The following is a 27470-nucleotide window of genomic DNA, read 5'->3' on the forward strand; positions in this document are numbered from 1 at the left end:
GCAGAGCTAGGATGAGAGTCTTGCTTTCCTGACTTCCAGTGCAAGGCATTTTCTACTATAATTTTTACATGGTGATAAGATCATAGATTTCAAGTTGTAAGATGTGTTAGACATTATCTAACCTAGTCCCCTTCTTGTCTCTTCTATAAGGTTCCAGGGATTAATAACATAAGAGTCTGGGTGCAGAAAGGAATCTGAGAGTAGCTGCACAAGGAGGTGGGGGGTTGATAAGAGAGCTCTGGCAACATGGAACTTGAGCTGAAGAGATTTGGCTGAGAAGCAGTGCAGTTAGTAGAGAAACTGGGACTTAGCCTGCAGAGATGGGGAAGAAGAAAGGCAGCTATGCAATGCAATGAAAAGCAACTGCTCTCTCCCTGGAGCAGTCACTGCCATTATTCACAGCAGTCAGATGTGATTATGGCAACTCTACTTGAAGAAGCACTTGACCAGTAGTATATTCTTTCTTCTTTCTACTCCTCTTCTTTTCCATCTCTTTGTTATTCTTTAGTCTTTTTCTCAGTCATGTCCAAATCTTCATGAACCCATTTGGGGTTTTCTTGAGAAAAATACTGGAGTGGTTTGTTATTTCCTTTTCTAGCTCATTTTACAGATGAGGAGACTGAGGTAAATGGGGTTAAGTGACTTGCCCAGGGTAACACAGGCAGTATTTGAGGTCAGAGATGAACTCAGGATGGTGAGTCTTCCAGACTCCAAGCCTGGGTCTCTGTCCACTGTGTCACCTAGCTGCTTTTCTTCCCTGTAGTGAAAGCTAAAAAAAAAGACAAACTCCAAAACAACCCAGGTTTGTCATATTTTCCTATGCTTCTCTTAGTAATATTTCATAACCCTTTTTCTCTTTTTGTAAATGATTTGGTTCTTATTGTGATCAGTCATGTTGTTACTTGAGATCAGATTACGTATTAGTTGGGTAGAGCCTTGAGTAGTTTTATTTTTCTATGTTAAGATTGTCCAGGCACAGGAAACCTGACAGGGAGACATCAAGGTTCAGTTTAATTTTGTGAATGATTCCATGACTCTGCCAGGAAGAACTCTATAATCAGAGATTCACTTAGATTTCTTTGGGAAGAATGAACCATTGGAACACTAGTATTGCCAAAGGTATGAGCTCCGGTCCTGGAGGTTAAACTCTGTTCTTTATACCTGGAGGAAAGAAGAGAGCTAGGAGAGACTAGAAGAAAAACTTAAGACTTTGAGCCAGACCATTAGGTCTGATCTGTGAGGATTTTGATTTTATCCCTTTCTGATTGGAAAATAAAATTGAGAAGCACACAGACCCTGCTGCTTCAAAAGGTCATCGACGGTTCTCTCTTTATGAAAAATGAGGAAATTGAGGAACAGAGGGGCTAAGTGACTGCTACCAGGGTCACAAGAGTTTTTAGTGGCAGAGGCAGCATCTGACCCCAAGTACTATAACTCTAACTTCAGGACTTTTCCCACTATGTGGTTACTGCCTCTCTAGCTGCTTAACCAGTTTGCTCATAACAGCTAATTGGTAACTTAACTTTGTACTTTTCCACAGAGTTTGCCTTTTTGTTAGAATGCAGCAAATTATAGAAGGGATTGTTCATCCCGGTTTTAAAAGTACCACACTGGCAGAAATATTCTACTCTAGAGAGGAATCATGACTTTAAAAAAATCTAAAAAGGCAAACAGAATTAAGATCCCACCTGCCTTTATCATGGGAGATTTATAACCACAATGGCAATATTTTCCATAATTGAGGTTTACATATGAAATTACTTTCCAACAGTATTCTAGGGCAATAAATCATCCTCATAATAATTACATCTATCTTTAAAAAAGACTACAGGGTGACTAGGAGATGAAGCAAAACTGAAGTCTCATAACTCACCAGCTTACAAGCTCATTGCAGGTGAAAAGTGTACCCTTGCTAGTTTTATAAAAGTAAATACATAGGAAATGTTTTGACTCATTTGGAGGATGTTTTTAATTCTGAAACTGTAACATTTGGCTAATGGAATTTCAAAAATTTGGAGAGATTGGTGGGTAGAATCCTTGAAATGGATTCTAATTTGGGGTTTTTAGAATAGACCAGACATCATCTATTCCAAGTACTTTTTATTTTGGGCTCTTCTACCTACTCATTCATTTCTTCGAATGCTTGCAAGGGGAGTGGAGGCGGTAATTCTAACCTAAAGTGGCACTGAGACATTAGGATGAAAGTTAAAAAAAGATATCCTGCCACTGTGAAAGGCATATTAGAGAAAAGGTCATTTTAAAATTTGCCTTTTAGTATATGGTGTCTGATGACAGACCCAGATGGACTTCAAATTGCACTGATGAGCCATTTACAGATATAGTATATCATTAGTTTTGGTTAGGAGTGATGTAAGGAGGTTTAATGTGTCATATCAATGATCCATCGCTGCACTGAATTATATAATGATATTTTTCTTCTTGAGTATTACAGTGACAAAGTTAAAAGAGTGCTCAAAAATTAAAACTTATGCACTAAAGGCTACACGTGAAAACTATGTCAAAGAATAGTAGAATTTTAGATTGAGAGGAAATTTTTATGATAAACAGTGCTAAAAGTCATTTAAAATTATTCTTTAAATGAGACTTTTCAACAAAAACATACTTTCTTAGATTATGTGTTCTTATTTTTGGATCAGAAAATATAGATATAATATAGGTATATTGCACTTAAATAAAAAACAAACATTACAATTAGAAATACTTTGATGAATGAACCCAGGTTTAAGAACCTGTCCCTATAATGTAGGGGCTTTCTACTTTAGAGCTCTATTGAGGCATTTCATTTTCAACATCATGATTTCTTTTCAATACTTTTTCCCATGTCTCAACAGACAATACATTGGAAAAAATTGGTAAGCAAAATTGTTAGGTTGTCATATATATGTGTGTGTATACATACATACATATGCACACACATACAGAAAAAAGCAGTGTGAGTATTCCCTTCATAGAGTTTGCTCCCTCTCTACAGAGAAAAGAAAAGTGTGTTTTAATGCAGGTCATTTGGGATGAATATTGCTCATTATATTCTATCTGAATTCGCTTCTACTTTGTTATTGTCTTAATTTGCATAGTTGTAAGCACACATGTCAGTCTCCTGGATCTGCTCTCTTTTATCTAAATGGAAGCAAATAAATCTTCTCAAATTTCCTTAAATTCCACATATTCATCATTCCTTACAACATAATACTAATCAATTGTGGTCATATGCCACTGTTTGTTTAGTCTTGTCAAAACAATGAAAATTCTTTTTATTTCTAACTTTGGAATATTATTAAAAATGGCATTATAAATATATATATATATCTGTGTATATATATTATGCATATATATGTACAAACATATGTATATATGTATATATATGTATATACATATATATAAATAAAATGTGTCTGCATTTTTCTTGCAGTAATAAACCTACTGACGAATAGCAGGACCCCTGGTTTAAAAAACTATACAAACCTAATATATTTTCAAGAATGGTTGGTCTAATTCACATCTTCACCATTAATGGATTAGTGTTCCAATTAAATTGGCTCATTTAATTTTTACCCTCTTTATCAGTTTCAACAGTGTCATAATTATTTTAATTTGCATTCTTATATTACTAGTGATTTGGCTGTTCATATCTTAGGAGTCTTCATTTGAAACTTTATGTAATTTGATAGCATATATTGGAGAATGGCTCTTCATTTTATATATTTATTTTAATATCTTGCTGATTTTTGATAGCAAACTTTAATAGTGGTGTGTAATTCAAAGATTTTGGCTAATACACATCCTATTTTTTTCTTATTCTAGGAGCATTGATATTGTTTGTGCAAAATGTTTTTAATTTTATATGAGGTAGTTCATTTTGACTTTTGTATTCTTGTCTATCCTTATAAATCGAATTATTCATTTTTACCCTAGCTATAGATGGGAAGATACAGACTTTCATTCTCCTTTAATTGTTCTTGTTTTATTGGTGATTTTTAGTTTTTCAACATGTTTATTACCAGATCTACACCTTCATGCCTTTTTCTACCTAGTAAAATTTCCCTTTGATATAGAAAAGGCATTTATTAAATGTTTGCTATGTTTCAGGAACTGTGATAAGTGTAAGAAATGAAGATGATCCCCATTCTTAAGGAAATTATATTCTAAGAAAAGAGGAGAAACTGAACTGAAAAAGGAGAATTGAAAAGATTTTTTTCTTTTTTTGGGATCTAGGGAGAATCTAGACAGAAAAGGCAGTTGAAAAGATGGAACAGGCCAGAGAATAAGTTGAGGATACATGTATCACCTTAAGATACAAAGATTAGCGATTAAAAAAAATAGTTCAGCAAAACAACCAATAAATTAATTGAATCATATGTGCCACACCCCATAATATATAGCTTCCTCCACAAGGGAGTTACGTCTTTCCCAAAGGGAGTTACATCTTTCCCAAATCTTCCATGAGTTCACATGGGTTGTTTCACCTTTCATTTCATTTGTGTTGTGTTACGCATTGTATATGTATATGTATATATATATGTATATATTCTTGATTTCACTTACTTTACTCAATATAAGTCCATTAAATCTTTTCCTATTCATCATGTCCTGTAGCACAATAATTTTCCATTATACATACATATATATGTATATATATATATATATATATACACACATATATATATGTATATACGTGTGTGTGTGATCTTTTTGTCTTTGACATGCATGAAGTAAATGCCTAGTAAGGACAACTCTGGGCCAATGCCTATGGACATTTTAATAATTTTGGCAGTACTGCTTTTCAGAATCCTTGGAACATTTCACAGGTCTACCAACAAAGTATTAGAGTTCTTGTCTTCTCTGAATCCATTAATTATGTTTCTCTTTTTTTGGGGGGGAGGGATCATCATTGCCAATATGACCACAGTAGTTTGTATTAACATTTTTTTTTATTAGTAGTAATTTGAAATGATCATTACTATGATTGCTAATAGCCTAAAGTTCTCTGGGAAATCTTATTCATGTCTTTTAGAATTTATTCATTAAGGAATGGATAGGTCTATGGATAGGTCTTGCTCTTATTGATTTCTTATATATCTTATACCTTGGCTCTTTACAGAGAAATGTGGTGCAAAGTCAATAGCTTCCCACCTAACATTAGTTACACTTGAAAAGATCTTCTATTTCCATCCATTTTTAAATGATGTGACCTTTTATATTTGAGATCATTGTGGTCTATATTGTAACATTATGTTCTAACCATATTTTTCACTAATCTGCTTCCTAATTTTTACTTTTCTCTTGGTAGCTTCATTTTGACTAGTTCAATATTATTTCTTGAAATTGGGTTGCACAATATCTCTATGTCTATGCTTTGTTTATTTGGCAGTTTATATTTTTGTAGAAAATCTTTTTTTAAGTTTTGGGGTATTTTAGTACAAAATTTTTCATTGTAGGTTCTGAAAACTATTTTTCTTTAATCTTGTGCTTTTATTTTATTCATTATTTTTTCCAGGAATTTAGTTTTTTTTCTCTTTTAGTTAAATCAAGTTAGCTCAAAATTTGTTGGATGTGTTAGCCTGTAAAAGAATAGACTTTAGTTTTGTTTAGCATCTATATAGAATTTTTGTTTTGAGTTTTCTCTATTAGCTCTATTTTTAATATTTCTTCTTTATTTTAAAATTGTTGCCTTTCTATTTTAAATGTGTACATTCAATTCATTAATACTGTTTTTTCATTACCATACATTTTTGAAAATATATTTTTCCTAACAGGACTACTTTAACAGGATTGCTCCTTCAAAATTTTGCTAAATTACCCCAGTGTTGTTTTGCACATAGTTATTTTTCTATGAGTTATTATTTGACCCTCTCTCCTGTCAGGATAGCATCTTACATCTATAATTAGATCTATGCCTTTTGATGTGTTTCCAAGTATTTATTGCTTTTTGTGTTAGTACACTTATTTGTGTTGCATTTACTATTTCTGCCTTCTACTATTATTTATAAATCCTTTGTTCTTTTTTGCATGTTTCGTTTTTGTGAAGATGCCATGCAATGTTGGCAAATATAGATATCCTTTAACATTCCTACACAGAAGAAAAAATTTTTAAGGTCTAACATTTCAACAGTTTTCCATATTTTTTCACTTCTCTTTTTGTCATATTTCTTCATCTATTAAAGTCTCCTTTAATTATATTATATTTATATATATTTTTTGTAATTGAAGTAATTTTTACTTGATGAATTTAGATGTTATCCTGTTCCATGCAAATGTTTAGTATTCAGTATCTTTGAGTATGATATTGTTCCTCTATTTATCTCTTTTGGTATTTTGAGGTTTTATTTTTCATAGTCTTTAACATGATTGAAACTCATTTTTTGTCATGTGACCTATATTAGAATTTCCTCCATCTTCTGAATTTAACTTGACATATTTTTACTTTTAAACGTTTCAATTTTGTTTATTTATTCTGTGTCTTCCTGGATTTTTTGATTTATTCATATACATGGTTGCAACTTTTAGATTTCTTTGCATCCATTTTAATTAAAGTAAATTAATTTTTTTTATTCCTTGATTTCATTTCATGTTATTCTCCTCCATGGATCTTGAAACCTGGACAATAGATAGACATTCTTTATCCTCTTGGTCTTTCCTGCATGGATTTTTTTTTTGAGTGACTTAAGATCTCATTCAGAAAGTTTTGCAATACCTTGAGGTTTGAAGCAACTAGCACAAAGTTATCCACAAACACTATACAGAGAAAAATTTTCTGTACTTGGACTTTTCTCCTTTTCTCATCCAATACCTTGGTGAATTTGGTTCACATTTAGAGAGCATACAGATCCCTACTTTATGTCTTCCCTTATGCGTATTTATGATGAGAGGTCACTGAAGAGGATTATTTACTTTGTAATATTGTTCAAAAAATTTTAAACTTCTTAATGAATGTAGAGAAGATTGCTTGCTGAAAAAGAATCTTTAAGACATTATTTTGCTCTACTAAATCAAATCCTATTTCATAATCAATAAGAAATAAGCACAATAGAATCTTATTTTCATTACATCTTCCAGTCAGCCCATAAAATGGTAGTCCATTGTTGAATATCAATTGTTCCTTACTAATGTTCCTCTTATGAATATTACAGATCTGTGTATAGATAACTCTTATAATTAATTATTTTAGATGTAAACAAGAGTAGTGAAGAATTCACTCAATATATTATCTAAAAAATTAGGCAATTTGTTGAGTGTTCCCTCTTCTACTTCTCCTCTGACATCATGCACTACCATATTTTCTTGCATGTACAGTCTCTTAAGAAAACATGTTCCTTCTCCTGATCAAGGTCACTCTTCTACATATACCTTTTTTTCCTGTTCACTTTCATCTTCAGGTGATTGCCATAATTATCATCATGATTTCATATTCAAAATCTCACTATCTATAACCCTGCTACCTACTCTCCCAAGTCTCCCTCATCCTTAAAACAAAGCAAAAAAAAAACCACTTGTTAATGTTGGCTGTTGTCTTATCATATCTTTTCCCTTTTCTGCTAAACTCCTTACAGGAATGGGGAGGAGGTGGGAAAACATGTTCAATTAGTCATCTGACTTCCATCATTATATTTTAACTGAAATTGCGCTCTCCAGAATTGTCAGTGGTTTGATAATTTCCAAGTCTAATTCCCTTTTATTCCTTTAATCTTCATCATTTTTGTACTTTCAACATGATTAATACTGGTGACTACATCCTTGACATAAGATTTCTGGGCTTTTGTGACTGTTCTTTTCGTTCTCCTCTTGTTTGCCTGACTACTCCTCTGTAGATTGCTTTGCTAGATCTTCATCCAAGACTTTGTCCTAGAACCTTTTTTCTCCTTTTGTTCTACACTCTCTCAGTGATGTCTTCAGCTCCCATGAATCCAATTTTAATCTCTTTGCTTATAATTTCCTGGTCTATATATCCAGTTCTAGTCTTTCCTCATGAGTTACCATTCCATATTCTTAACTGCCTGCTGGATATTTTCAACTAGATGTTCTTACATTTATCTCAGATTCAAAATATTCAAAAAGAGAACTCAATACCTTTTCCCCTAAACCCACCCCATCTACCACATTACATAATTACTAGCAAGGGTACCACTATTCTCTTAGTCATCTTGACCCACAACTTTGGTATCATCCTTGACTCCTCATTTTCACTAAACCCATATATCCTTATCATTTTACCAGTCTTATCATTCTTTTTATTACAGCCTGTATTGTGTACCCCTTCTCTATATTTACACAGAAACTCCCCTTATTACCTCTTGCCTAGAGCTGTAATAGCTTCTTAATAGTAACATGGTACAGGTGCTGTCTTTTTGTGCCTTCCCAGTCACCAATGGAGTGAAACAGGGCTATGTGCATGTTCCCATGCCTTTTAGCATGATGTTTTCAACCATGTTGTCAAATGCTTTCACTGAGTAGGAACATCAAGGTCAACTACTGTACTACTAACGGTAAGTTCTTCAGATTGAAAAGGCTACAAGCCAAGATCAAAGTGAAGGGAGTGTTGGATCATGATTTTCTGTTTGCAGATGATTTTGCACTCAGTGAAGTCTCTGAAGGTGAGATACAATAAAGTATGGATCAATTCTCTGCTAACTGTGCTAATTTTTGTCTAATAATTAACACCAAGAAAACACAGGTGCTCCATCAACCACTACCACATCAACCATGCATGGAACCATCAATTGCAAAAAATGAAGATCTTCTGCGTGCTATGCATAAGTTCACTTAACTTGGTAGTGTACTTTCCAAGGAGGTACACATTGACAAAGAGGTTGACATTGCCAGAGTTAACTCAGTGTTTGGGAGGATCCGAAGAAAAGTTTGGGAGAGAAGAGGTATTAGACTGACTACCAAACTGAAGGACTAACAGAGCCGTTGTTCTGACCTCATTTTTGTATGGCTGTGAAACATGGACAGTCTACCAGCGCCATGCCAGGAAACGGAATCACTTCCATTTGAACTGTCTTAGGAAGATGCTGAAAATCACCTGGCAGGATTAGGTACCAGACACTGAGGTCCTTGCTCGAACTAAATTGTCAAGCATTTAAACTATGCTTCAGAGAGCGCAACTCCGATGAGCTGTCCATGTTGTTCGAATGCAAAATGTATGCTTGCCAAAAGGACTATTTTGTGGAGAACTCATATGGGGCAGGCGATCACACGGTGGCCAGAAGAAGTGATACATGGACACTCTCAAGGTCTCTCTCAAGAGCTTTGGATTTGATTGTAGGACATGGGAGACACTGACACAGGACTGCTCAGCAGGGCCTGCCCACATCAGAAAAGGTGCTGTGCTCTATGAGCAAAGCAGAATTGAAACAGCACAAAGAAACATAGAGTGTGCAAATTTGGCGTAACCACCCCAAATGTTCACACGGACTATTTGTGCCTAGTTTGTGGTAGAGTATATTGGTCTGATCAGCCACAGTCGTACACACTGAAACTTCACTTTATCGTGGTGATGTCATTTTGGTCCTCTTCAAGAATGAAAGACAACCACCAACCAATAACCTCTTAATTGATCTCATTGCTACAAGTTTCCCTTCTCAACCCATCCTCTACACATGTGAGTAATTATCTTAAGTTGCTAGTATGACCATTTATTACTTCTCCTCCCTCCTTCCTCACTCAATAAATTAGTTTTGACCTCCTGGGTAAAATATACACTCTTTTGTTTGACATTTAAAGATTCTCATAAACTTCCATTTTCCTAATTTTGCCATCTTCTCCCACATCATGTCCCTCTGTGCACTCCGTGATTCAGCTACACCTGCTGATCCTAAGGGAAAAAAAAACATTTTTACTCCTCCTTCTCTTACTTCTTTTCTTCCTCCTGTTCTTTCTTGCCATGCTAGCACATGGACAGGAGCAACCAACTAAATAGAGAAAATGTCACTGAGGAGGGCAAAGCTCACCTTCTCTGTCAATGCAACAGTGACAACACTACACCAATTGGATTCTTCATTCGTCTCTGAAGTTGGAGGTGCCTCATGGTGTGGTTATAGTTACTCTTTCCACATCACAGTGCCCCTGTGATCTGGAAAATCTACACAAAATATTTTGGCCCGCCCTTCATACCAGAGAAGGGGTCTTAATTATTTTTCTTTTTCTCTTATAAAGGTGTTTGCAGCACATTCTTATACTATTTGGGCTGATATTATATATGTGTGTATGTATGCATATATATATATGTGTGTATACATACACATGCACACATGTATGCATCACACATACATAGATTTGTGTGTATATGTATATACATGTATACATATGTATATGAAACATTTCTGAGTCTCTAAACTTTTCCTGTGTCTTCTTCTGGCTTTTGCATGTCATCTGTAGTTTCCGTAAAACTCTCCCCAAATTCCCATTTAATTTCTTATGCTGATCTGTGATTTACCAAAACTGTGGTGATGTTGAGTGAGGGGAGGGATAACTGTTTAAATTTTCTGTCTAAGGGGAAAGTCATGATGTGGATAACTGTATAAAGTATTGGATCTGTTGTCAGGAATAGTGGAGCACAAATCCAGCCTCATTATTAGTTCTTGGACAAGTCACTTAACTTCTCTTTACCTTACTTTCCTCAGCTGTACAATGGGGCTAATAGTAGTACCTATCTTAGTAGGGTTGTTGTAAAGATTCAATTAGATAATGTCTGTAAAAAGTGCTTACTTAGCTCAGTAACTGCCACTGTAACTGAAACAGCAACTGTTTCAATGCTTATTCCTTCTCTCCCCCCTCTGCTTTTGTTAATGGTATAAGTTTATTGAATACACACATTGCCTAGCCCATTAATGTTTGCCTGCAGTTTCTTGTTAGGCAGGTTAACCTGAAGCAACACAGCCACAGGAATGAAGATAAAGGCATCCAAGAAGGCAGTTGTGTTTTCAAAGAAAAATTTCTGGAAGTCCAGGAACTGAAAGATTAAGGTTAGAGATTCCTTGACTTCTTGATAAAAATCTTCCTCTAGTTCCTCCTTGTCTTGAGGCCTCCAGTCCTTACATTTCAGTAGGACTAGGTATTTCCCTTATATATGGGATCATAAGAAATTGAATGGGCAGGGTATCTTCATTCACCTTTCAAGTCAGCTTCACATAGTTTTGGTCTACTCATAAAGTATGAATCAATACCACCAGTCACTTCTCCAGAAATAATATGAAAGGCAAAGTGTCTGGTTCCTCCTCAGGTGAAATATTATAGTCTGCATAATATATCTGTTTCCTTAGAGGACCAATGATCTTTTATGATTGTAAGATGGCCAGAATATCAGTTGATCCAAGAACAGGCAAGGTCCCTGAGGGACTACTCCAGTGTACCTTGAAAGGAATCTTAGTAAATCACTAAATCTTACATAAGTCAACACAACGAGGGTTTCCAAGTCTAGTGAATGAGTCAATAAGTTTTTATTAAGTACTGACTTGGTGCCAGGCACTGTACTAAATGCTGAGGATACAAGAAAAGGCAAAAAACAATCCCTGCTCTCAAGGAACTCATAGCCTAATGGGGGAGACAGCATGAAAACAACTATGTATGTACATATGCAGGAAAAATTAGAGATAATTAAAGGGAAGGCAATAGCATTAAAGGGGCTCAATAAAGTCTTCTCCTGAAAGATAGTATTTAAACTGGTGTTTGAAAGAAACCAGGGAAACTGGGAGTCAGAAATGAGGTGGCATTCCAGGCACAGGGAGAGTCAGTGAAAATTGCCAAATATATAAGATGGAGTATTTTCTTTAAATTTAGTTTTACTTTTCAGCACTCAGTTCCACAGGCTTTTAATTTTCCTCCACCTCCCTTCATCCTTAAGATGGCATGCAATCTGATATAGGCTCTACATATGCATTCATATTAAACATTTTCACATTAATAATGTAAAGAAGAATGGAATGGACCAAGAGAAAGAAGAAAGAAAACAAAACAAAAAAGAGAGAGAGCAAATAGTAGGCTTTGATCTGCAGTCAGACACTATGATTCTTTCTCTGGATGTGGATAGCATTTTCCAAAACGAGACTTTTGGAGTCGTCTTAGAACCTTGCTTTGCTAAGAAGAGTCAAGTCTACCAAAGTTAGTCATTGCACAATTGTAGCTGTAATTGTACACAATGCTCTCCTCATTTTACTCCCCTCACTTAACATCAGATCCTATAAATCTTTCCAGGTTTCTCTGAAGTCTGGATGCTCATCATTTCTCAATAGTATTCCCACATCCTCTCCAACATTTATCATCTTCCTGTTCTGTCATGTTTGCCAATCTGATAGGTGTGATGTGGTCCCTCGGAGTTGTTTTAATTTGCATCTCTCTAATCAAAAGTGATTTAGAGCATTTTTTGATATGACTATAGATACCTTTAATTTCTTCCTCTGAAAGTTGCCTGTTCATATCCTTTGACCATTTATCAGTTGGAGAATGACTTGTATTGCTGTACATTTGACTCAGTGCTCTATATATTCTAGAAATGAGGCCTTTATCCCCTAGATTAGCTGTAAAAATTCTTTCCCAATATACTACTTCCCTCCAAATTTTGGTTGTATTGGGTTTGGTTGTGCAAAAACTTTTCAGTTTAATGTAATCAATCCATCTTGTACTTCGTAATGCTTTCTATCTCTTCTTTAGTAAAAAATTCTTCCCTTCTCCATAAATCTGATAAATATACTATTCCTTGATCCTCCAGTTTGTCCATGGTATCAATCTTTATAACTAGATCGTGTACCCATTTGGACTTTCTTCTTGTGGATGGTGTCAGGCATTGGTCTATGCCTAGTTTCTGCCACACTGTTATCCAGTTTTCCCAGCAATTTTTGTCAAACAGTGAGTTCTTATCCCAGAAGCTGGGGTTGAAGTGTTATGTTTTTAACTGATTTTTTTCATTGATGTATTGTTGTGAAATATAGAATATTGTTACCTCTGATTGAAGACCACCCAAAGGATAATGGAGTGTCTCATAGAAGTCATGGAACATATTGCAACACATTGCAAATGAATAATGGCATATAAGAACTTAAGGGAAAAGCTAACTGAATTGTAAAAAGTTCTACATGGAAAATAATAGTAGATGACATTAATGGAACTTTTTTACTCAGAGAAATATAATGAAAGAAAAAAGATAGAAATTAAAGATCTGAATAGAGTATCAGAAATATAAAATACAGACTTTTGGGAATTATGGAATGATAACTGAAATGATTAGGTTTATGGGGTTTTTTGTTTATTTTTTTGTTTTGCATTGCATGTCTACTTTGTTACTCTTCCCACCAAAAATAATCCTATGATGAAGGATAAAAGATTCATAGATAAATACAGAAATACAGAAATTCTAAAGACATTTTATAGACCACTGGACAATAAAACAACAAATGAAATGTAAACAAAAGAAAGGGGAAATTGAGATCAAATAATTATATTTTTAGTAATGTGCATTGTACAACAAATAACAGAATAAAATTAAGAACAGAAAAAAATAACAATGAGACTATGAACATACCTTTGTCAAATACAACCAAAGTAATTCTTAGAGGAAAAGTTAGACCTCTGCATCCTTATGTTACTGAAAGAAAGAAGTGACAAATCAGTTTCATATTAAACTAAGAGAAAATACCTACCAACAAATTAATGATTCTCAAACAAGAACAAAAATAAAAATTTAAAAATCTGACAAATTTAATTTAGACTTAGAATTCTTCCATTGATAAATAAAATAGTCATTCTAATAAAATTCATAGACAAGAGTTTATCTATTATCAAACTTATCAAAAGAAAAATCAAGGAAGATAAATTTATCAGCGACTTTCAGCAAAGATGGTAATTTGAATATTTCTAGACAAGGCCAGCTTTCCTGAGAAAGAAAGTCATAGAAATGAAAAAGTGCTCCAGATGAAACAAAGATTTGATAAATTAAAAAGAAACAACAGTAATTCCTCCATTCAGTTCAGCATTGCAGAAGCAGATGTACAGAATACTATAAGTATTCTGTTCAAGGACGTATCCAGGGCAGGTGGAGACTAAAGAGAGCATGTTCTTCCATTAAAGGCCTGCACTGTGGAACCAGTTAATTCCTGGTAGATGATTGTGCAAGGAGACAGAAGGGCTGAAACTGTCACATACATTGGGGCCCTCCAAGAGAGTGTATCTAAAACCAATATAGATTTAGTGAGGTCAAGCTAAGGAGCATGAAGTCACAGACTTATGGAAAGTTGACTGTTAGAAGAGACAGAGACAGGGCCAAGACCAGTATATATTGAGCTGCTGGAATATAGAGGCAACAAGCCAGGATTTGAGGTATGTCAGCATCTTGTCCCTCCTCTATCCTAGGCCATACCTGTGGAAGATAGCCAGGAGTCAGCAACCTCATCAAAAATATAGCATTGCAGCAGCAGTAAAATCAGGACTGGAGCAGGAAAAGGATTAGACACTACATCCAAGAATGAGGGAAGGAATAGAACTGGAATCTGGTTCTAAGTGTTAATAAAGGAACTGATCATGGGAATATGTGTAAAAAGAAAAATTCTCTTAATACATTGAAGAAATTCTATGCATGAAAAGAAGATAGAGAAAAACATAAAGCAACTTTACAATAAATGCAGAGACCCAGAAAAAAAAGAAAAGACAAAGATTTCAAGAGTCAGTGGAACAAATGAAGAAAGAGCTCAAAGGATAAAAACTAACAGTAGAGCAAATGCAAAGAAAATGAATGACCTAGTGTAAAAATATTGGATATCTTAAAAATCGAATTGATCTTACAAAACACAATGATCCAATGAGACAACAAGAAACAATCAAAATATTGGGGACAAAAACCAGAATATGTGAGATAAGCACTATTTAAAAAATAAACCTGTAAACAGAATGTGGACACAGATTGAAAAATAATAAAATTCCTTGCAAATAACATATAAACAAATAACCTAGATACTGTATTTAAAGAAATCATAAAAAAACCTTAGAACTAATAAAACTTTAGAAGAAAATGAAAATCTATCAGTAATTTTCCCAAACTCCAAATTAAACACTCCCAGAAACTTTATCATAAAAATTCTGAGTTCTGTCAGATAACAATTACTATGATAAACCAGAAGTAAAGTGGTTAAGTACAAGAATGAAAAGCAGGTTCACACATGATTCGGTTGCATCTTTGTTTAAGGAAAAAAAAAAACTTGAAAAGCTACATGGGAAAGCAAAAAATAAAGAGCGTATGACAAAAAAAAACCATGGTAAATATGAACATAATACTAGAGAATGAGCGTATTGTTAATAGAATGGTGGACGTTCAGGCAATGCTTTCGAAAAAATCAGAGTTGTGTACAGTCTCTCTCCCTAAGAAGGAAAAGAAAAAAAGATACATATAGACAAAAGTAGGTAGAATGATCTAATTAAGGAGGTAATAGAATAATTTACTTAGAAACTCTAGAGAATTAACAAAAAGAAGCCATTGTTAGTTTTAGTACAATAGGAGGAAATAAGATAAATCCAGAAAAGCAATTAGTATTTCTCCATCTGGCCAAAAGCAAAACCCAGAAGGTTTTATACAGGACAATAAATTCTTCTGAAAATGACAGCAAAACCCACCAAATATCTGGAAACCAATGTAGAAAAACATATGTAGTAGTTATTTAAATATAGCTCCAATGTAGATTTTAACATTTTAATCATTATTCATTTATTTTTATAGCACAGAGACTCTTTAGGTTTTTTTTTTTTTTTTTTTTTTTTAGTTTTAAATTCTTTCTCTTGGCTTACCCCATTCCTCACTCAATGAGAAGGCAAGAAAAACAAAACCAATTACAAGGGTTTCTTCATAAATCCTTTGAAATTGTGGTGGTTCATTGTGATTAACAAATATTTCAGTGTTGACTATTTTTACAATATTACTTACAATGTACAAATTATTCCCCTGGTTCTGCTCTCTTTACTTTGCCTCAGTTCAGAGTTTTCGCTAGTTTTTCTGAAATCATTTCTTTCATATTTAGTTCTGTTCTTTTCATCAGGAATGCTTAAAATTCTTCTATTTCATTAAATTTTCCTCTCTGAGTTTGTTCAGTTTTAGTGAAGTTTATTTTTGTCTGTTATGCTATTTCCTTTGTCTTCCAGAATATTGTATTTCAGACCTTCCATTTCTTTATTTTTGTAGGATCACCTAATGTGATCCTAATTGTGGCTCCTGGATATTTGAATTATTTATTTCTGGTTGTTTGCAGTATGCTTTTAAAAAGTTCTGGATTTTGGTTGCAGTATTCTTGGGAGTTTTTATATTGGGATTTCTTTCAGAAGGTGACTAATGAATTCTTTTGATTTCTATTCTGCTTTCTGGTTCTAAGTTTTGCGGTTAGCTTTCCTTTATAATATTTTGTAATATGTGCCACCATCTAGACTGCACCTTCAAAGTAGATTTTAAGGAAATAAAAGTTGATAAGGCCAAGAAGTAACCAAAATTACCTTGTACTAGAAAAAATAGACACATGATTCAGTTGAATAGATTAGATAAAGCCTCAAAATAAATGAATATAGTATCTTAGTCTCTAAAAACACCCCAAAACACCAGATACTCAAGGCACTAATTTTTACTGCTCAAAAAACTCATAGGCAGACTAGAGAAACATGAGTTTCTTATAACTTATACCACAAAGAATTACAAATGAATACATAATCTTAATATTTATTGTTTTTTATTTTTTAAATTTTATTTCTCATTTCTAGCACAGTTTATAACAGATAAAACAATTCAGACTTTTGGTCAGGTGATACTTCTTTTTAAAGCATTTACAATTTGGACCACAAAAGAATTTTTTTTAACATTAACCAACTGAGACACAAATAATATTTACGTTGCTAACTTCACAAGATCTTGACCTAATTGTCTCCACAGTATTACTAAGAATTAAAGGACCCTAACTTATTGTTGTTGGTCTCAAGTCCTATGCCTAATAGCTTAATTTTAGAATTAATCTCAGATGTTCCCCTACCAATAATCTATAATGTAATAGATCTGGTATTAAGCTTACAAACCTTTTGACTATAGGAAATTGCCACCAAGAGTAGAGACCTTGCAGGAATACAATATCTCCCCAACTTCATGTCAGTTCCAGGCAGGATTAGATTGTCCACTGGCATTCAGTCAGGCTTAAAGTCTGCCAGGTGTTAGTGGGGAAATTACGTCAGGAGAATCCTACCTCAGCCCAGACTGAACAGTCACTCTCCTACCCTTCCCATGAGATCATCTTTTTCAGTTCATACCAGCAATCTCATAGGCTACTGGCATCATGGATTGGAGATTCAGACTGCCTTTCTATATATTCATACTTGGAGTTAGACTCAGAACAGTCGCTTAATAGTCTCATAGCATCTAAAAATGGCAAGTTCCAATAACCAGGTTTCAAATATGATTATAATTTAGTTTTGGCTAAGGAACATCTTTTGAGGCAAGTCTTAAGTGGCTTACATGCTTTTCTATACATGTTCTAGTTCCTGATTGAATAGCAATCATAAAATCAAATTTACCATTAAAACCTTAACCTTTCCATCAGTGCCAAATTTTACCCGAAGTTACCTTCCTCTAGGATATTTAGACTAAAATTCTTTTCCCCAAACTAAAGATGTCATTTATTTATTCTCAGTAATTAATTCAGTCAATTGTTTTAATACTAATTGCTTTTACCTCCCTTTGTAACATGTCCAATTTTTCTCCTCATCACTCCCCTCCCCCTGCTTCCTAATACCTTGCATTCTGATTACTCCTTCCCTCAATGTACCCTCCCTTCTATCACACCCCACTCTTCCCTTATCCCCAACTTCTCTCTTTTCTTGTAAGGCAAGATCAATTTCTATACCCCATTCCCTGTACTTCTTATTTCCCGATAATATGCAATAAAAATTCTCAACATTCATTACTAATACTTTGAATTCCAACTTCTCTCCCTTCCCCCCTCCCCAACCCCACTGAAAAGGGAAGCAATTCAGTGCAGACTAAATATGTCTCGTTTTGCAAAAGACTCCCATAATAATTGTGTTGGATAATACTAATTATATTGCCCTCTATCCTACTCTATCCCCCCTTATTTTCCCCCCGACAATTGACCTTGTCCCTTCTCGAAAGTGTTTATTTCTAGTAATTCCCTTCTCCCATTTGCCCTCCCTTCTATCATTCCCCTCACCCCACTCGTCGCCTCCTTCCCTTCTTTTCTGTGATGGGATATACATTTTCATATCAAATTTAGTGAGCATGTTATTCCCTCCTTCAGCCACATGTGGAGAGAGTAGCTTCATTTTTCCCCTCTCCCCTTCTCCCTTATCTCCTCCATTGAACAAGATTTTTCTTATGTCTTTTATGAGTATAGCCTGCCCCATTCCATTACTCTCTTTCTCTTCTTGAAATTTTCCTCCTTCACCCCTCAATTTTTATTTTATTTTATGTATGTGTGTGTGTATGCATGTACAATCTCTCCAACTACCCAAATACTGAGAAAAGATTTAAGAGTTATAAATATTTTCTTTCCATCTAGTAATATAAACAGTTCAGCTTTAGTGAGTCTTTTACGATTTTTCTTTCTTGTTTACCTTTTCATGCTTCTCTTGATTCTTGTATTGTAAAGTCAAATTTTCTATACAGATCTGGTCTTTTCCTCAATATGAATGATTGAAAGTCCTCTATATCACTGAATGACCATTTATCCCCTGAAGTATTATACTCAGATTTTCTGGGTAGGTAATTCTTGGTTTCAATCCCAGTTCCTTTGACCTCTGGAATATCCCATTCCAAGCCCTTTGATCCTTTAATGTTGAAGCTGCCAGATCCTGTGTTATCCTGATTGTATTTCTACAATATTCAAATTGTTTCTTTCTAGCTGCTTGCAGTATTTTCTTCTTGATCTGGGAACTCTGAAATTTGGCCACAATATTCCTAGGGGTTTCTATGTTCGGGTCTCTTTCAGGAGATGATTGGTGGATTCTTTCAATATTTATTTTGGCTTCTGGTTCTAGAATATCAGGACAGTTTTCCTTGATAATTTCATAGAAGATAATTCTAGGCTTCTTTTTTGATCATGGCTTTCAAGTAGTCCCATAATTTTTAAATTGCTTCTCCTGGATCTATTTTCCACGTCAGTTGTTTTTCCAAAGAGATTTTTCACATTATCTTCTATTTTTTCAAACTTTTGGTTTTGTTTACTGACTGCTTGGTTTATCTCATAATCATTCATTTCCCTGAACTCAGTTCTCTCTTTCAATCAATTATTTTGTTCAGTTAGCTTTTGAACCTTCTCCTTCATTTGACTAATTTTGCTTTTTAAAACTTCCTTCTCCTCATTGGCTTTTTGGATCTCTTTTTCTAATTGAGTTAGCCTCTTTTTAAAACTGCTATTTTCCTCAGTATTTTTTTTTTTTGGTTCTCCTTTAGTAAGCTGCTAACTTGTTTTTTAAGGTCTTCTATTGCCTGATCCCAGTTTAAGTTCCCTTTGGAGGCCCTGGAGGCAGGGGGCCTTGTCTTCCTCTGACAGTATGCCTTGTTCTTCCTAATCTGAAAGGATGGGGGGAGACACCTGTTCCCCAAGAAAGTAACCTTCTATGGTCTTATTTTTTTCCCGTTTTTGGGGCATTTTCTCAGTCAGTTACTTGACTTCTGAGTTTCCTCTCCACAACCACCTGGCCTCCAGTTCTGCCAAGCCAGCACTGGGGGCTGAGATTCAGATGAACTGCTCCAATCCTCAGGGGCTTTAGGCAGGGCTAGAGCTGCTATTCACTGTGAGATTAAGATCATCTGCTCAGGTGGGACAGGGCCATTACACAGTGCTCAGTTCCCTCAGGGGATTTTCAATGAGACCTTCAACAGTGGATGCGAGCTACTGCCTACTTTGAGAGCCCCTGTCTGCTGTTGTCTCTACTGCTGCCACCTGAGGAGGCTCAAGTTATGGGGACACCGTATTTCCTTCTCAGCCAGCCAAAAAGAGCCTCTTATTGACCTTTGGCTCCTGTGGGTTGAAGGATTTATGCTGCTGCTGGAAATTCTGTCCCTGAAGCCTGCTGGGTTCTTCTCCTCCTGGTGCCACGTGGCCAAGGCTGGGCTGTGCTCTGCTCTGTGTCCAGTGCAACTGACCTTTCCCGTGGGTCACTCTGGACTAGAAATCTCCTCCACTCTGTTGTTCTGTGGCTTCTGCTGCTCTAGAATTTGTTGAGAGTTCTTTTTTTACAGGTATTTTATGGGCTGTGGGGTAAGAGCTACTGTATATCCATCTTCCTACTCCGTCATCTTGGCTCCGCCCCCCATAATCTTAATATTTTAAAAATACATTTCAAAATTATTAGGGGAAAATAGAAGTGTATCTACTAAAGATACCAAAAATTGACACAAAGAAAGGAGAAAATGTTGAGGTACTGAATTAATTATGTAAAACTGAAAAGCTTTTAAACAAATAAAGTCAATGTGGCTAGAATCAGAGTAAAATACATAGATTGAGAAAATATTTTTATTAGATATCTGAAAATGTCTGCCATTCTCAAGATAAACAAAACCGATACTCAAGAGTTGCCAAAATTTATGACCTTAACTTTCATATCTGGCAGAGCAATGTGTCCCTCAAGGGAAGGTTGTCATAGGCTAGCATCGGTGTTTTCCATCTGTCCCAATGTGGTCTTCTTCTATCTATGCCTGCACAAGCTTATTTCCACTCTTTGCTGTCAGTCCAATCTCCTAACCTGCATGTGGATAATTCCTGTGCAAAGGAAAAGAAAATTTCCTTTTCCCTCAGACCTCCCATCTCCCCCTGGAGGAGGGACCATTTGTCCCTTGAGTGAAGAGGATGAGGAAAATGGTGGGGAACAGGTTTTCCTTCTCCTATTCTTCAAGTTCTACCTGTATCTCTTGCTGAGTCCTTTCCTGCCTAATCTCTAGAATTTGGAGGGAAGAGGAATAGTGAAAAGGGCCTTCCATCAGACCATCTCATACTGCATTTGTCTCTAGCCTATTGTTCAGCTTCCTTTGGGAGGAGGAGTGGTGCCTTCCATTCAGTGATGGTTATATCTTACACATCCCAGTGATTTGGAGCTCCTGTAGGCCATCATCTTAACCCCATTTCACTTAATACTCCCAACTCAAAGTTCCAGTGCAAATTATCTATTCTTCCATTGTACCCTATAGACTGCTTGTTCTACAAGCAACAAACTTCCCTTCATCCTACATATTTTCTTCTCCTACTCCTACCATCTACCATCCATTACAGAAACCTGGCTTCTCTCTAATAACATAGTCTCCCTGATCACTTTTTCCAGTACTTACTGTACCTTCAGTCACTCCCCTCGGCTCTCTGGTGTAGGTGGAGAAGTTAGATTACTCCTTGCTCCCCATTGCACTATCAGGTTCTTTCCCTACCTCCAGCACTCATCAACTTTACCTCTTATGAGGCCCATGATATTCATAACTACCATGTAATCAAAATCCTGCTAGTTGTTGTTTACAGACTTCCAGTTCCTGCCTCATTTCCTCAATGAATTTGGTACATGACTCAGAATGTTTTCTCTCCTCTCCAACTCCTGCCCTAGGTGATTTTAGCATACAAATTGACTCTCTCAAACACCATAAGTGTTTACTTAAGTCTACTCAGTCCCTCAACCTACTAACATTTCATTACCTATTTCTCCACCTCACTTTATCCATATACAAAGATGGCCATATCCTTGGTCTTGCCATAATTCACAGTTTTACCAACTCCATGTTAAATAATTCTAAAATCCCCTTTTTACCTCACCCTCTGCTTTCCCTTACCAAACCTTACTTCTTATCTTCTCTATGACCTTCAATCCCTTGATGCCTCAATTAGTATTCCTCCAGGTTATCTCCCCTGTACTAGCCAATCTATCTTCTTTTCCCCATTTTGACCCCTTGGTGAACTAATTCAATCCCACAGCACTCCTCTTCTCCTGAATCCTGGTTCCCCTATGTAAGAAATTGTGCCATATCTCCCTGGGATCACAGGCACCATTTACCACCTTCACTTCTCCACACATAAAGCTGAATGAAGGTGGAGAAAATAATTTAACCATTCTGATTGAATCCAGTACAAATTTATACAGCCTCAACCGGGTCCTTACTGCTCCTAGTCAATCTTTTAATTGCCTTATCAGCTCATCACATTTTACAGAGCACTTTTTGAAATCTTTTTATCCCTCTTCAAACCTCTCATGGCTCTCTCTCCCCTCACCCTCTCAACAAAGATTCTTATTTTATAGAAAAAATTGAGATCATTTGCTATGCGTTCCCTCTTCTTCACTCTTAATTATTTTATATGACTCATATGACTTCTGTCATTAACTCCATTTTCACTCCTTTTTCACATTATGAAGTGGCCTTACTTCCTACCAAGGTTAACTTTTTTTACCTACTCAAGTGGCTGCACTCCATCCTGTATGTAACTGATTATTGCTCTATAACCCTCACACCATCACTTTTCAGTTTCTCCCTGACTATTGGCTCATTTCTTCCTAGTGATAAATATATACCTGTCTCTCACAACCTCAAAAAACTCACTTGTTCCTTTTATCCCCTATTCTCATATATCTCTTTTGTCCTCATATAATTAAACTTATTGAAAAGGCCATTTAAAAGGGGGCAGAGCCAAGATGGTGGAGTAAAAGCAGGGACTTACTTGAACTCTCCCCCAAATGCCTCCAAATACTTGTAAAAATGACTTTAAATTAGAGGATGGAGACAAGATGGTGGAGTAAAAGCAGTCACTTCCAAGAACTCTCCCCCAAACCCAGTCAAATACCCACAAAAAATTTCTCTAAAATTTTGGAGCTGCGGAACCCACAGAATGATGGAGTGAAGCAAATCTCCAGCCCAAGATATCCTGGAAAGCTCACAGGAAGTGTCTATAGTGCCAGGTTGGGAGTGGAGCACAGTTAAATAGGGACCATACTGGCACAACCAGGGCCTATGTGGTCCTCAGAGGACTGAATAACTGGCAGCTGTGACAGTTCCAGATTTCTTGATCCCCAAATGCTGAGGAGAACTTGGAAAGTCAGTGGAAAAAGTCTGTTGGACCAATATGAGAGAGTAATGTGGTCTAGCTCCAGTCCCAGGGTAGCAGAGGGGGTGTCAGAGCCCATGGTGGTTACAAAAATTGAAAATTGTAGGGCCCTGAGGCTTATTTGACATCTCTAAAATCACACTAAATAATTCTGAATACATGTAAGACTAGTCCTGGTGGAAATTAGACCATACTTAGAATAAAGAAATAACCAGAAATGCTACTTAAATAAAGACAAGCATCTTATTTTATCTTGAAGAAATAGAGTTCACCTAAGAATAGAATGCATATACATACATACATACATGCATCATATATGTGTGTGCATGTGTGTATATATATATATATATATATGTATACACACATATAAATGGTTGCCCTACTTTAGTGGTCAGCATCAGCTTCACTAAAATATCCCTAGCACATTTCATTCCTTCTAATTTTATCTACTATGTGTTGTCTCCTTCTTATCCTAGAATATGAAGATATGTCATTTGCTCCACTATCTCCCTTTCAAGTTAATCGTTATGATGCTTTTGATCAATATTGGCCTATACCCCCAAGTTGGTCCCATAAGTTTCTTTGTCATATATATATATACATACATACATACATACATATATATACACACATATATGCAAGTACATAACACATACACACACATATATACTAGTGATGAAACCACCAATAAATGCATTGTTACTTTATTTCATTTAAAGAAGAGATGAGATCATTCTATGCACAAAATCTTAAACTAGAATTATTGCAATTGTGTGATGTTTAAGGGGCTTCATCCAAAATATTTCACAGTACTTTAGACTCCCTACTATTTCCCTATATTAACCAACTTTAGCTTGTCCTTGGATCATACTTACAGCAGGCAACATTATAATTGTTTCCTATGCCCACTGATATTTTTCTCCTAGTACAATTACATATATGGACTTTAACTGAAAATAATTTCAAATGAAAGTGAGAGTGCACATTAGCTGAAGGATTAGCTTTCAGTATGCTCTTAAATTCTGGATAATCAAAGCCAATTACAACCAATAACACTTATAATTATATTGTTAAATTTTTAATTGGAGTTATCTACTGTATATTGGCTGGAAAAGTACTTCTCTTTATCACCTCTCCCTCTTTGGATATAATGAGTATCATTTTCTAGTAATTTTTTTTAGTTTTCCAAAGGAGATGAGCTCCTTTATATTGTGTTTAGAAAAACAAAGACAGGAAGATTGAGTTCTGAATCTTGCATCCTTGACTTTCAAGGAAAGGGTTAAAAGCTTTGAATTTTATCCACTGTTCAAAATTCTATAATTAGGTAGCAGATTTTAGTAAACTTTAATCAGGCAATTCTAGAAAGTTGACTTTACTAGTAATACTGATGATAATAATGATTTTCACCTGGCTTCACTACTTTGAAACTTTTCTGACTTACTTCTCCACTATGCTCCAAGGAAGTTCATTGTTGGGATAACCTCACCATCACAATCTCATCAGCCTTAGTATTCCACTTCATCATTACCTTTTGCTTCTCTGATTGGAGAGCAGGGAAATGAACTCATAATCTGTATTTAAGAAGAGAACTCACTTTAGAACATCTGATTTCTTATCTGGTTGCACTACTTTGGGACTTCTTTGACTTACTTTTTCACCTTGCCCCATCATGAAGTACCTTCTCTCCCCACCGCATTTTCAGCTTCCTTTTGTCTTCTCCCACTAGATTTTTAAGCTCCTTGAGGGTAGCGAGAGTCTTTCTTTTTTCACATTTGTATCTTCAGCACTTTTAGCACAATAGCTGGCACATTGTATATACTTATAACTACCCCTTCAGAACTCAACCCTTCATTTGTGCCTAACACATAACATACATTTCATAAACACTTACTGACTGACTTACTGGATTAAGGGTGTGGGCAATGGCCAAATAGGATAATGCCAATCATGGACTTTATGTATCTTGATAATTCTATAGTAGCTGGAAAGATCAATCAAGAACTTTGAAATACTGGTGAATTAGACTGTGGAAATATCATGAATTGTGTTAACACGACAGCGAGTGTGATGCAACTGCTCCTAAGAGACAAAGAAATATATGAGGGCAACTTGGGGATATAGGCCAATCTTGATCAAAGACATCATGATGATTAACTTGATAGGGAGACAGTGGAGTAAATGACAAATCTTCATATCCCAGGACAACAAGGAGATAAGACATGCTAGATCGAATTAGAAGGAATCAATACTCCTATATGCTTGGGATGTTTTAATGAAGCTGGTGCTGACCACTAAAGCAGGCTAACCATAAATGAACATTAAATGGGCTGAAGACAGGAATTCTTTAATTATGTACCTATATTATAACATGATAAAATTAGAAATAAATCTTACTAGTTATAGACAAGGGCTTTATAACTATATTTTGTCAATAATACTCTCAACTTCGGGTCAGATAACTACATATTAAAGTCTAATGCAGAACAATCATAAGAAATAACTTCATACTTAAGCATGAAATTAGAACTAAAATTGAGTTTGATGGCATGTATCTTGCTAGAAAATTACCTATATTAAAACAGAATAATGCAAAAAAGGTCGCATTTGGCATAGGCATAATAAATGAGGACCTTTCACAGTATTTTGTGGAAAATACAAATAAACATTTTAGGACCACACACAATGGTATGGATTGGTGATCATTGCCATGCATTTTGTGATTGTTCAGTCATTTTTGATTATGTCTGATTCCTTGTGACCCCTATTTGGGACTTCTTAGCAAAGATACTGGAGTGGTTTGCCATTTCATTCAACAGTTTGTTTTACAGATGGGGAAACTAAGACAAACAGGATTAAGTGAGTTGCCCAGGGTCAGATGTCTGAGGCCTGATTGAACTCAGGAAGATGAGCCTTCCTGACTCTAAGTCCAATACTTTATTCGCTGGACTGATAAAAAATGGGTCCAAAAATAGTCCTAAGAGAATGAAATCAATCAGTTAATGTGCTTTTATTAAATGTTTATTATACCTCAGTCAGCGTGTTAAGTGCTGAGAATACACAGCAGAACAAAAAGACAGTCTTTGCACTCAAGGAGCTTAAATTCTATGGGGGGAAGCAACATGGAAAAGAGATGAAAAGGGGACAGAGAGGTAATGGAGTAAAGTGCAAAGTAAGATGCACATTTTGTGACATGGCCTATGCGGGAATAATTTTCAGTTCACTATATAAATTTGTTAAAATGCTTTTCTTTTTCTCTTTTTTTTAATTGAGGGAGAGAGATGGGAAGACAAAAAAGTAGCAGCAGCAACAAATGTCTTATAGTTTAAAACACAAAAGAAAACAAAATATAGCTCTTGAGTCACCTCATAATTTGTGAATGATGAGAAGGGGACAGATATAATGCTGCAGCCTCAGAGTTACATTCTCTTCTTCCAAGTGCCTCACTTTCCTGTATAATCAGTTGTTAAATCCTGTAGATCCTACCTACCCCTCCCATCTTTTCCTTCCCCTCTCCAGCAGCATTTCTTCATTTTTATCCCATCCTCTCAGTCAGTCACCTGTATTCAGTCACTAACTTTCCATCTCTGTTCCTGGCATCACACAGCTTCTATCCCCAGAACAAGAGGAGTTGACCCAGACTCCCCTGGCAGTTAATGAAGCAACTGGTTCTGTCAACTTCCTAAATTCCTAGTAATCTTATCTCTTAAAGAATGACCTATTTCTATAACATCCTGATGAAAATCTGACAGCTTCCAATGATTCATCTCTGCTCGTAAAATTTAGAATTCTTTTTAGTTTGGTTGAGAATTCATTAAAATAAAGAAATTAGCAAAAATATTTTTCTTGATTGCAATCTGTTTGTAGAACAGAGATGCCTTTACTCTGGCCTATATTTTTCTTTAAACCCCCTTTTCAATGTCCTCTCTCTTTCACTTCTCTCTCTCTCTCTCTCTCTAGCATATGTAAGAAATGCTCATCCAATCATTTTTAGAGGCCTCCAACAGAGAGAATCCAGGATCTCCTCAGGCTATCTATTCTACTTTTGAGCAGCTCTATTAGATTCCCCCTACCCTGCTACCCTGATATCAAGTCTGAGTCTGCCTTTTTGAAAATTCTACCAATTGCTTCTAGTTCTAGACTCTGAAGCCAAAGAGCACAAGCCTAATCCCTCCGATATGTGATAATCAGAATATCTACCTCCTCCAATTAACTGTTCTTACCACCACAAAACTTTCCTCTCATTTATGCCTCATTAGCTGAATTCTTTTAGAGGTCATTCTCTCTCACTTAAAACTGGTATAGCCAGTAGCAATATACTTCTAGATCAGACCTTCACAACATGGTGGTAGGTAGGGACCAAAATTAAAATAGGCTAAACTTCTTCCAGCTGTGGATAGGTTAGACTAG

This window comes from Notamacropus eugenii, chromosome 3 (assembly GCF_028372415.1).
Source record: "Notamacropus eugenii isolate mMacEug1 chromosome 3, mMacEug1.pri_v2, whole genome shotgun sequence".
NCBI classification, from domain to species: domain Eukaryota; kingdom Metazoa; phylum Chordata; class Mammalia; order Diprotodontia; family Macropodidae; genus Notamacropus; species Notamacropus eugenii.